At 51.3% G+C, this 12,742-nt stretch overlaps 1 protein-coding gene across 1 annotated transcript in view; it reads right to left on the reverse strand.

Annotated features, from left to right (window-relative positions):
- SYT2 (synaptotagmin 2) overlaps positions 1-1,964 on the reverse strand; it is a 103,072-nt gene extending 101,108 nt beyond the window's left edge. The window contains exon 1 of the mRNA XM_034667056.1: positions 1,728-1,964. The gene's annotated coding sequence lies outside the window, so the exon portion shown is untranslated. The remainder of the gene's footprint in view (positions 1-1,727) is intronic.
- Between the last annotated feature and the right edge of the window lie 10,778 nt (positions 1,965-12,742).

A 12,742-nucleotide genomic window follows, 5' to 3' on the forward strand; every position in this document is an offset into this window, starting at 1 on the left:
CTAGTGTGGACCCCTGACGCTGACTCACCCCTGGGGCCCTGACACAGGCTGCAGCTGGTAGTGGCTGCCAGGCCACTGCTCGCCAGGCACGCACGCACGCCAGGCCCGCATGCCCTTACCACTGCATCAGAACCACCCCACCCCCTCCCACCTGCCCCTCTGGCCCTGTCCTAGGGGCCCTGGGCATGGCTTCTTTTGGCTCCACTGGTGAACACAGAGATGTTTCTAGCAGCCCAAAGCCTGCACTTGGACCTACACAGGGGAGACGACTGGAAAGATTAAGGGCTGTCCTGCTCCTCGTGGTCACACCCACGGTGTGCCCAGGTTACCAAGAGCTGGCTGGCTTAGGTTGAGGAGAATCTCTTACACATGGGAGGCCCTCTCAGGACAGCAGTAGGAGGAGAGGGGGAAGGGCACCCCCCAGCTCTCTCCAGGTTAGACCTTGGCCCACCTTCCTCTCTTTCTGGGTACACAGAGCCTAGGACTTCTTCATCCTTATGCCCACTCCATTCCAATCCGGGTCCACCGTAACTACCAGGCCTCTGCCCTTCTCTCCCCCACCGCAGTGCCCCCCTCCTGGGCCACTTCCTATGTCCTTGCACTCCTTTCTGCCGCCACAGGAGAAAGCAGCCAGAACATTTACTTCTCTTCCTCAACAGTGAGTGGGGGGAGGATGCTGCAGCAGGAGAGATGGGGCTTTAGAGGCCCCCACACACACCATGGGCTGGGGGTGTCACGAAGGCACCTGTGGAATGTGGGAATGGAAGGGTGGAGAGGAGAAAGGAGGAGGGGCTGGGTTAATGGGATAGGAGAAGGATAAATCATCTATCCTTTTAGTTAAAAAAAATAAAGCCCCCGTCTCCTGAGAGAAAGATGAGTGAACAGAGACAGGGGAAGGGGTCGCATTTGTGTCGAAAATGGGGAAGGTAAATGAAGGAGTCCAGAAAAGCGAGCTGGGGTAGTCTGCACTTTCTGGGTCTGGGAGCCCAGCCCTTGGGGAGAAGGGCTGAAGCAGGGACGGGACGTCCTAGGTCGTGCTGAGTCATGAGATTTGGAGAGAGACTAGGGGTGCTTCCATCCCCCTCTCGCGTCCCTGTCCCAGTTCCTCTCGACCCTCACTTCCAGATAGTCCCTGGAGTCTGTCCCCCGCCACCACCACCCCCCCGCCCTCTCCCTGATAGAGGGTCTCTTCCCCCCCAGAGCCCGCAGACCCTCCCTCCCCCTCCCACGACCGCGAGGCCGGGGGTCCGTGAAGCGCGAGGCGGGGGCGAAAGAAGCTGGGTTGGAGACGGCCCCGGCGGGCTGGGGGTGGGCGACACGCGGGGTTGGGGGCGTCCAGGAGACAGGGCGCGAGCGGCGAGGACGCAGAGCCCGAGGGCTCCGGGGACGTCGGCCCGCCGCTCCGCTCTGCACCTTATCGCCCCCGAGCCCAGGGAGGAAAGCTGTTCCCTCCTCCCACCGCAAGACCGCAGAGCCGCGGGCTCCTCGCCCCTCGGGTCCAGCTTCGCAAAACGAACCTTCCACCCGCAAGGGTCCAAACTCCCCCCGAAGGACGGTGCAGGCGCCCCGCCGCCTTAGCCCCGAACTTCCCGGACCCTCCCCCCACCCCCGGGAGCCCCGTCGGCCCACCCCCGGGTTCCTCTGCCTAGTAGCGGAAAACCCGCCCCGGGAAGAGAAACTTTGGAGGGGGAGTCGGTGCCCCCCACGGGCGGGGGGTACGGACTTACCCGGAGCGGCCAGGCAGGAGGGATCCTGGGTCCCCGAAGTGAGGGGGCGGCGGGCTGCAAGGGCGAGGCGCTGGCCGCGGTGCAGAGGAGCGTCCGTTCCCCCGGGGCCCGGAGTCCCCGCTCCGCCCCGGCCCCAACTCGGTCCGAAGTGCCTTTGCCGCAAGACTTGCTGAGCTTAGCAGTCTGCGCCGAGGCGGCGGCGGGAGGCGGCTGACGGAGGGGCGAGCGCTGCGAGCGCTGCAGTGAGGGGAGGAGACGCGGCCGCGGGGGGCGGGGCCGGCGAGGCGGGAGAGGCCGGGGCGGGGCGGACCTGCCCTACGGGACCCCTTCCCCTCCGCGCCCCCGCCTCCCGCTCAAGGTCACCGCGGCTGCTCCGGGTCCGGGAGAGTCGGACCCCGAACAGGGCGTCCTCGTCCCCACCCGGGATGGGCTGTCCCTCTTGAGCCACCCCTCGGAACCCAATGCAGCTCAAGACTCCATTATTGGCCTCAGGAGCCCCCGTAGCCATTTGAGATCTCTGAGCCCCTCTCCCTACCCAGTCCTTCAAGTAAGGCCACCTGGAGCGTAGGGACTTCTGAGCCTAAAGGGTTGATGACCAGGAAGGGGATGCTTGGGAGAAGTTACAGGTGGAGAACAGGGTGGGTGGGGGGAGAGGAAGCAGGGGGAGGTGGCAAGGAAGGTGGGAGGAGAGGGAGGATCTGAAAGGAGGTGGAGAGGAAAAGAGGAAACTCCCATGTATTAAATGACACGGTTTTCCACACCTGCTGGTTTCTTAATGCTTAAGACATCCCTTTAAGGTGGGTATCATGAGCAGTTTGCAATGAGGAAACAGCCTCTGAATGGTACTTCGGCCAAGAAGCCACAGACACACAGTAGGCGGTGGCATTGAAGAGCCTGGGGAGAAGAGTTGCAAGTACAGGGTGGAGCCCTTCCTCACCTACCCAGGAGCCGGGGGGGGGGGGGGGGGGGGGGGAGGGGCTTTTTTTTTTTTTTTTTTTTTTTTTTTTTTTTTTTTGGGGGGGACAGGAATTGCTTGCAGCACAATTTGAATACCCACTTTAACTCTTGTGGAGTCAACTTTTACAATAGGACATTAGCACCCTGCCTCTCCTCTCCCATGGATGCTGGGAGAGGCTCCCATCAGCATCTGGCCTGACGTTAGTCCTCAATCCAGAGTTACCGAATGAAAGAGTAGGTGAAGGACTGCAAAGAGGAAATGGGATTTCAGGCTTGGGGGCAGGGAGGGAAGCAGCCGTGGAGGGTGCTTTTTCAGACCACTTCGCCAATAATGGCAGGTAGAACACAGAAACCATCCCCAGGCACCTTGCCTCAAAGCAAGGGGGCGGCGCTGCCACGCCAGTGGCTCTCACAAAAGAGGCAATGACGATCCTTAGGGAGTCCTTCCTAAATGAGACTGAAGCTGTGCCTGCCATCCCTGAGGCTCAGAGGTCATCCCCACTCGCCTGCAGAGCACCTGCAGCAAGGGGCAGAGGACTTGAGTCTGAATCTAGGACTAATAAGTCATCCAGCTGCCCTACACTTTCAAACAGGACACTCAGTCCCGCCCTCAGCCGGGTGCATCCCAGGACTTGTTGCTTCACCAGAGGGGCTCAGTTTGCTCCTTCATACACACCACAGTTGACAAGGAATCTGCAGGACATTCATGCGGGAGGAGGCCAGCGTGAGCTGCAGCCTCCTCACACAGAACGCAGCCAAGCTAACTGGTCCCACTCACGGGCCACCACGTGTCTCACCTCGTGATCAATCTGCTGCCCCCAAGTTCTCCTAAGTCCACCTGGGAGCCTAGGGTGGAGAGTAGAAGCAGCCAGCCTGCCTTTCCAGACTATTTAGAGTCAATGCTGCAATCAATTTGGTTAAATGAAAAATGTGGTGTCCCTGGCTATGGCCTTAATGTTCTTTTAATTCATCAGGACCAGTAGTGTCTGGGTTATAAACCAAACCAGAAGATCAGCATCCCTCCTGCTTATTCCCCCAGGCTTCAGCTGGAAAAGGAAAGAATGGAAAAGATATCCACCCCCTCCACACCCAGCCAATTATCTGATACTTTGCTTTTCAACTGTTGGTCCTCGCAAAAAGATGAGCCCTTGGTAGTCTTAGACCACCATCCCTGACTTGCACACTCTCCTGTAGGGGCCATCCAGGTAACGGATCCCTCTGCCTCCATAGCATCTCACTTCGCACCCATGGAGGTGGGGGAGGGCTGTCCCACTAATCCCAAGAGTTCTCCAGGGAGAGTCTGTAACTCCCTGGCTACATGGTTTCACCACCTTCCACTGAACAGTGCTGCCTGCAGGTTTCATTTTCCTGGTTTTCCATAGGTAGCAGAGAGGACAGAGCAGGGAAGTACAGCTTCCTCCCACATCACACCTCTCCCCAGGATGGGGACCCAGCTTCCCAGGCCATTCCCAGTGGGTGGTTTATCTTCAGTTTAAATAATCCCATTGGGGGGCCCTCCGTCTCCCACTGCTAGCACTTGCATTTCCTAGCACTCAGATTGTTCTCCCCTCAGTTCTGGTGAAGGCTTTGTCTTCGCAAAGCTTTTCAAAGCTCTGCTTGTCATCAGAGCAAATAGAAAAGAGCCGGAGACAGGCTAGCCGACCTTACTGCAGGCCCGGCCAGCTCCTGGTTCCTGCTTTCTGTTCTCACAGAACACTAACCTCCCTGAAGCTGTGGTTTCCACCCTCCCTCCCTTACACAGGCCCGCGTTTCTCTTCTGAGCGGTGTCTATTGTTCCTGACAACTAAGCAAACAAGGATTAAACTCTCCACTGAAGCACACCTGCTTTACTGATGGGCATTGAGCAAACAGTTGTAAAAACTTCCTTATATGCAATTCCTGTCACTGAAGATCTTGGTTTTCATCTTTTTTTTTTTTTTAAAGATCTTATTTATTTATTTGACAGAGACAGAGACAGCCAGCGAGAGAGGGAACACAGGCAGGGGGAGTGGGAGAGGAAGAAGCAGGCTCCCAGCAGAGGAGTCTGATGTGGGGCTCGATCCCAGAACGCAGGGATCACGCCCTGAGCCGAAGGCAGATGCTTAACCGCTGTGCCACCCAGGCGCCCCTGGTTTTCATCTTCTGATCTGAGTTTGTGGACATACCAATCTCAAATGTATTTTAAATTTTACTTTAACATATTTCATACTAAAATCCACTTAAGTTTTAGATATTGCATAAAAATGTTTTTAATAGAGAAGACATTAAGTCATTAGATGGGGCAAAAAAAAAAAATGAAACATGAATAAATTTAAATATACAATCCAGGGCAGTGATGACCCCAGCATGATTCTATCCCAGCAAAAATGATCTCTTCCAACAAATATTCTACATGTAAGAGCATTCTGGAACTCCCGGTGAAACCAAAAGACTTCAGTGTTTCTACTTATCCCATGTTGGTGTGTGGGGTTGAGTGGGAAAATTTCCCTGAAGCAGAACTCAGCCAAATTTTGAGAGGGGGTATAGGAGGTGACTCCAGAAATCGGTGAGTGTGTGCACGCACGCACGTGCGTGTGTGTGTGTGTAATAATATTCAGTCTGGAGTTCTGTGATTTTTACTTTTTTATAAGATTTTATTTATTTATTTGGGAGAGAGAGAAAGAGCACAAGCTGGGGAGAGAGGCAGAGGGAGAGGGAGAAGCAGGCTCCCTGCTCAGCAGGGATCAGACATGGGGTTTCAATCCCAGGACCCCGGGATCATGACTGGAGCCGAAGGCAGACGGTTACTGGCTAAGCCACCTAAGCGCCCCTTTGTGATTTTTAAAATGTAATAATAATCATTTCTTATTTGGAAAGAAAAAAATATACATTTCACATAATATCTTAAGTTTAAATTAAAAATAAAAACCCTGGTCTTCAAAAGGCCAGTGAAGGCCAACTCCTCCAGGAAGCTGATTAAGTGGACTGTAATTATTTATTCCCCATGCAATGAACAAAACAATAAATAAAATGGAGTCAAATAAAACTCTTAAATACAACAGAATGAGGAGGAAGGTGGAGAAAGACTTCCTATCTATAATTTTACACTCTTACACAGGAGGCATTTTAATGTTTTCAGGGCCATCCATATCTGGCATATAAAAGAAATTCACAAAGTCACAAATAATCATCTCAGAATTTTATCAGATTCCAAGGACTAATGAAGATCATAGGGACTTCATCTTTTCACATTCTTCTAACCCCTAATGTGTCTGAAAATTATTTTCCTTTTCAGATTCAAAGGGAGTAATAATTTTAGGGGCACCTGGCTGGCTGTTAGAAGAGCGTGAGACTTGGGGCGCCTGGGTGGCTCAGTCGTTAAGCATCTGCCTTCAGCCTAGGGCGTGATCCCAAGGTCCTGGGATCGAGCCCCACATCAGGCTCTTCCACTGGAAGCCTGCTTCTTCCTCTCCCACTCCCCCTGCCTGTGCTCCCTCTCTCACTGGCTGTCTCTCTCTCCGTCAAATAAATAAATAAAATCTTTAAAAAAAAAAACAAAACAGAAGAGTGTGAGACTCAATCTTGAGGTTGTGAGTTCGAGCCCCACAGTGGGTGTAGAGATTATTTAAATAAATAAAATTTTAAAAAAACACATAAGGAGTAATAATTTTAACCTCCAGAATAGACTAGTCCTCCTTCCTCAGTGAAGCACCCGTCACATAGCTTCATGTCCCAGGTAAGTTACTCTGAGCATTTTTCATTCCTCTAATAGGGGAGATGGTTCTTCTGGGTTAGTCTGCCCAATGTCAAAACGGCCTCCATCTCCAGCCACTTCCCCTTACACTTTTAGAGAATCCAAAAAGAAGCAGGAGATGGCCTATGCAGAGATGTGCTTGCTTTCTGGACTGTGAGGAACAAGCAGCTCGGAACTAGAAATCATACAAGGGCAGGATGTCTTTTCTTCCCAGAGGGTGAACATGGGCTTTAAAGCTACCCATCACTGGCGCACCTGGGAGAGCATGTGACTCCATCTTGGAGACATGAGTTTGAGTCCCACATTGGGGATAGAGTTTACTTTGAGAAAAAAAAAGAACAAAACCAACTTGATCCAAAAATAAAGCCACCCATCATGGAGGGGATGGTAAAAAAATCAGTTGAAATACCTTCTGAATAATTAGCCCTGGCCCTTTAATATCCCTGTGTCCATTAAAACCCTCCATAAATTGAGGTTGTATCCCAGATCTGCCCTTGGGATGTGCCCTAGCTGTGGGAGGAAAGCACCAGAAGCCAGAACATAGGACATCTGGGGAAGAAGCTCTAGGATTGATATACTCTTTGCTCGGGTGTCCCAGGGCCATCTGCCACCCTTCTTCTTGGTCTTAGGTGCAAGTCTGGAGCAAAGTCTCATAAACTGCAGACTCATTGACTCATTCATGTACTCATCATCAATCCAGTCAACACAATTTCACCATCGCCAAGGATATTGTCTGCCAGGCACCCCGCTAGGGCCTGGCAATGTGGAGGTGAGTATCAAAGGAGTTTGGAGCCTAGTTAGGGAAGACGGGTGGGGAAATAAGCAGCCACAATGCAGGGAGTGAGACAGGTGCACCAGCAAGAAGAGGGTACAGTGCATGGGGGCCACAAAGAGCCACCGACTCAACAGGGTAGGAGAGCAAGAAATCATGGCAGGCTTCCCTGATGAGAGAACCTTCAGCTGCCTTCAGAGAAAGGGCTGGTTGTCCAAGTAGGTGATGAAGGGAAAGGCACTCCAGGCAGAGACAACAGTAGTAGATTAAAGAAGATACTGCACTCATTGAAGATCCAAAGTCAGAAAGCTGTGACCTTGGGCACGCTTATTAACTTCTCCAAAGCCTCAATTTCGGGGCGCCTGGGTGGCTCAGTTGATTAGGCGTCTGCCTTTGACTCAGGTCATGATCCCAGGGTCCTGGGATCGAGCCCCGCATCGGGCTCCCTGCTCAGCAGAGTCTACTTCTCTCTCTCCCTTACCCTCCTCCCCACTTGTGCCCTCTGTCTCAAATAAAATCTTAAAAAAAATAAAATAAAATAAAGCCTCAATTTCTTTCTCCATTGAAGACTTAACAGCCTATCTTAAGGCATTGTTGTGAAGATTAAATAATGTAATGTTGATAAGCACTGGGCAGGGCCTCAGTAACACGTAGCGACTATTATTCTGCTTAGGGAAATGGAAATCGCTCCATGGGGGCTACAGAGTAAGGGCGGCTTTGGGGAGTCATGAAAGATCAGAGGGGCAAAAGTAACGTCATGATGGGTCCCTAGACCAGGCTGTTTGGATTTTCTTCAGAAGGCAACAGAAACCATGAAGGAACACAAGAAGAGCTGGGTCAGTTTTACATTTTGGAAAAACCACTCACACAGGGAATTGGTTTAGGGGTCCTGTAAGGTCCCTTCCCCTGCTGGCTTTTCAAAAGGGGCTGGATGTGTACTACTTACCAGTTTGGCTTCTGGAACCCAGTTGCCGGGGGTTCAAATCTCAACCCACCTCTCACTAGCCCTTAGGCAAGTTAGGTCACTTCACAGAGATGTGCTGAGGACTCACTGAGGTGATCAGCTCCTGGCAGGGCACCAGACACCCCAGTAAGCACTCAGTAGTAATTACTGGCTCTGGCGCTAGGAGGCAGCAAGACGAGTCTCCTCCTTTACCCCAGAGTGTTGAGTGACTGCCAGGGAAATTCAGGAAATCTAGAAGCCATGGGCTACCTGCCAGCTCGGGCTCAAGCTCAGCCTACAGGCATGACTAGGAGAAGGTTCAAAAACGACTGAGCACCCGGAGCCGGACCCTGGCCCCCTAGGGCACCGTATCGTGTACCAGCTCCTGTCTGGACTGAAGAGGGCTCTGCGTGCGTGCAGCTAAGTCCCACAAGCAACACAGCCCTGCTGGGTCTTTTATGTGGTTTAGAAGCCACTGACCACAGCTTCTAGCCCCAAAAGGGCAGCTGACTTCAGGCGGGGTCCTCTTCCCGGTCAGGCCAGTCACCTGGAGACTTTCCATACTTGTGCTAATGCAACTATCTCAAAATGTCTTGCTTTTCTTTTCTTTTCTTTTCTTTGATTTTATTTATCTGACACACAGAGAGAGAGAGAGAGAGAGAGAGAGAGTACAAGCAGGGGGATCGGGAGAAGCAGGCTCCCCGCTAAGCAGGGACAAGTCCGATGTGGGTCTCAATCCCAGGACCCTGGGACCATGACCTGAGCAAGGGGCAGATGCTTAACCGGCTGAGCCACCCAGGCGCCCCAGGTCTTGGTTTTCTTGTACTGACTTAGTCTTATTGCCGGGAACACGAGGAATCTGCCTGGCCTCAGTCCCAACTGGGGGGACTTGGCTAATGGTGGGTGGAGGTCCTGGGGGAGAGATGAGAGCCACTACCCACCCCCAGGAAGTTCCTGAGGACAGGGTCCCCGCACACAGGCCTGATGCCCACACCGAGGCAGCAGATACCGGGATGTTAATGAGGCAGCTGAACACCCAAACCAGTTTAGGAAAGAGAATGTTCACTTACTTCTCTAAAAATAAGGCCTCAGCCTACTGGTGGTGGGAAGGAGAAACCCACAGCGTTTAAGGGCAGCAGAAGGTTTGCTGGGGAATTTTTAGGAATGGCTGATTGCTTTGGAGAGCCAAAGGCTAGACTCAAGGGTACTCAGAGGCCTTCCTTCTTTTTATGGGTCCAGACCCTGGAAGCAGATTGTATGGGTTTGAATCCTGGCTCTTCTATTTACCAGCTGGATGGCCTCCCGCCTTCACCTAAGTTCCAGTTTCTCATCTGTAAAATGGGTATGATAGTACCAACCTCACAGGGATGTAAAGACGAAATGAATTCACATATGCAAAGCACTCAGAGGAGTGCCCAGCACACTCCTTCGCTGGGAGCCTGCTTCTTCCTCTCCCCCTGCTGGCTGTCTCTATCTCTGTCAAATAAATAAATAAAATCTTAAAGAAAAAAAAAGAAGTGGGCCCGGCACATACCAAGAGTTGTGTTGGCTTTTATTATTTCTCATCATCGTACACGCCATTTCTTTGCCCAGAATGCCTTCTTCCTCAGCCTGCCCTCGACAGACATCTTGTTCTGGTCACACTGAATCTTTGCAGATGCTCAGCCGACTCACGGGACTATTTCCCTTCTTCTCCGCTCCCACGAGCAGAGAGTTTGTATCCAAGCGTCCCACTCTGAGGCAAGACCTGTTCCTACTCAGACGCTGGAACAATCTGCTGTCCCTGACTCACCTTAGGTGGTGCTTGGGGTAGAGGCTCTCAAATCAAACTTAGGGGTGGGGGGCGGAGGATCAATGTCCCTGGGGATCTTGTAAACCAGTCTTCATTTTTTTCATTTTATTTTAAGATTGTATTTATTTGTCAGAGAGAGAGAGTGAGAGCACAAGTGGGGGGAGGAGGCTCCCCACTGAGCAAGCAGCTGGATGTGGGACTCGATCTCAGGACCCCAGGATCATGACCTGAGCCAGAGGCCCACGCTTAACCAACTGAGCCACCCAGGCGTCCCAAACAGCCTTAATTTGAAATGTGCTAAGACTTCATCCTCAGCAAGGCCACATGGCCAGTTTGGTAGGGACATAGTTCAAGTGTCAAATTTTCACTTTTCCGAAGACTTGCTCTCCTCTGGCTCCATCACAATTGTGCATCCCCACTAGAGAAGAAACTTTGTTCACATAGATCCCTTCTCCACTGAACTTGGAACTCCTTGGGTGCAGTGTCCATGTTCTATCCATCCCGAGTCTATAAAACTTAATTGCAGGGCTGAGAAAATAGGAGGCGCTCGACACGCTGGACACATAATTGGGATAGCCAGCAGCTTAGGAATTTGCTCTGCCTTAGGTGGACTGAGGACCCAAAGCCTGAGCTTCCATCTTAAGTCTACAACTCAATCTCTTCCTAAACAGCGAGTTAGACAAAGAACTGAACTTTGCAAAGGGGTTAACATGGCATTAGCCTGCATCTGAGGGCAGGTTACAGAGAAGCAAAGACATGGAGAATGAGCTTGGTTGTCTAAACCTACCACAGCCTCCCCTCCAGTGGGCTCCATAGCGGCTCTGGGAACCGGGGAGGAAAGCAGCCCAATCCTGGTCCTCTGCTGCCCTCGTGTGTTGCTTATTGAGGAAGAGCGGATCCTGCAGGCTTGTCCTGAAGGTCCTGGCAAACACCCACTTTCCTCTCCAGTACCTCATGCTGCCCCACCCCATGGGTGCAGTGTATTAGAGGATTAATACTAGAAGCAAGGAAGATAACTGTGATGGCCATTAGTTCAGACTAGAAAATAGACCACTATCTTCCTGGGCAAAAACGCCATAGCCTTTAGGAACGCTGAATGTCCCTCCTTCAAGGGATCTGGCATATCCAGTGTTTCCAAGAGAAATACTGATGTGCTCCCTATTTCAAATTCTAAAGCTAACAATTAAGGACAGAATTCTGCATCAAAATCCAGCCATCCACCCCTACCCAGAGAGAAACATTACTTCGTATCTGCTGGCAGGATTAAATAATAGATGTAAAGCCCCTATTAATACTATCTGGCAGTTTAGGGTATATAAGCATTTAAAAAAAAACAACTCAGGAATGTGGTAGAGATCACAGCACAGTGGAAAAAGCACAAGCCACGTATTAACAAGATACGGGTTTGAGGTCTGGCTCAGCAACTGGCTTCAAGCCTCATACAAATTCTATCCGTACTCTAGCTCAGTTCAAGTCCTACACCCCTAACAGCAACTTCCTCAGTACTCGGTCTCTTACCATCCAGGAAAGCTAATGATCAGCTCCTACATCTGCTTCCCTGACGACCCAGCCACTATGGATTCATAGAAAGCCCTCATTTATACATGTCGGTTTTGTTATGGCCCCTTCTCCCGATGAGGGTGGTCCTGGGGGAAGAAACTAACAGGTTTCCAGTCAGCTCACCTCAGTCCTCCGTTCAGGGCCAGCCTCTCTCTGGGGTTGTCCCTTAAATCATAATTCCTGCACCAAGAGGGCCTTTGTTCCTAATCTCTACCTTTCTCATTTTCCCTTGGACTTATAAACCTAATCAAAAACCAAAGTCGGGGAAGGTACTGGAGTCCAGAAAGGACTGGAGCCTTGTTAATTTGTTAACAATATTAAAAGATGGCTTAAACTAATTTCCGTCCTGGTCAATCTAAACAGGACAAACCTACATAAACAGGGCGGGAAGACCCATGACATTTATGGAAACCCAGTAGTGCTCTCTGGTGGACAAGCCTGGAATGGCAACCACAGTTGCCTCTAGTAGTGGCTCGGGGGACATACATCCGTGGAAAGACTGGGGAGTCGTAGAGCTTCCGTATCCAGCCACAGTCTTATTGCTTCTTCAAACTCTCCTCTGCTTTGCTTTCTGGACACCACTTCCCCTGGATCCAGTAAGAAGCCCCACTCTAAGCTGTTCATTCTCTCCTTGAAGAATTTCTTTGGGTGGGGTGACAGGGGAGTGGGACAGCAACGAAGACAGCATGAAAACTCTGCTCAATCATCTTCCAAGGCATACATGACAAGGTTGAGAGGGCTATGCCCACAATCTGCCTCCTCTCATCAAACTGCCTGAGGACACAGAGGTTTCAGAACACACGTTATGAACCATGTGTTCTCACTCAGTGTCAGTCGGGAAAAAGAAACTTGTTGAGGGCATTTTGTCCATTTGGGGGTGGCCACTTCAAGGCTAGTGATGGCTGCTGGACTTCATGTCATCTCTAGAAAGTTAAAAGCCCCTCACAACCAGACCCACAAGAGAACAAATGGCCCACTGGTGACTATGACCCTAGGTCATATTTGCACACTCCTCCCCTATTGTCTGGAGCCAAGAGGAAGGTGGGGGCTGGGGCAGAGGGTGAAGCAGGGTCACCAACACTAGGAGCCAATATGCTGAGTCCTTTGAGACTCAAAGAGCCCTTAGACTAGGAACCAACAAACCACACTGAGGGATTGGTTCTTCCCAGATCAGTCTCCTCACATTCCAAAGTCCGCCTGTCCTAGGACTGGCTGGCTCTCGTTTTCACACCTGCAAAATAGCGATTCTTGCTACCTA

This window comes from Ailuropoda melanoleuca, chromosome 8, assembly GCF_002007445.2.
Source record: "Ailuropoda melanoleuca isolate Jingjing chromosome 8, ASM200744v2, whole genome shotgun sequence".
Taxonomy (NCBI): domain Eukaryota; kingdom Metazoa; phylum Chordata; class Mammalia; order Carnivora; family Ursidae; genus Ailuropoda; species Ailuropoda melanoleuca.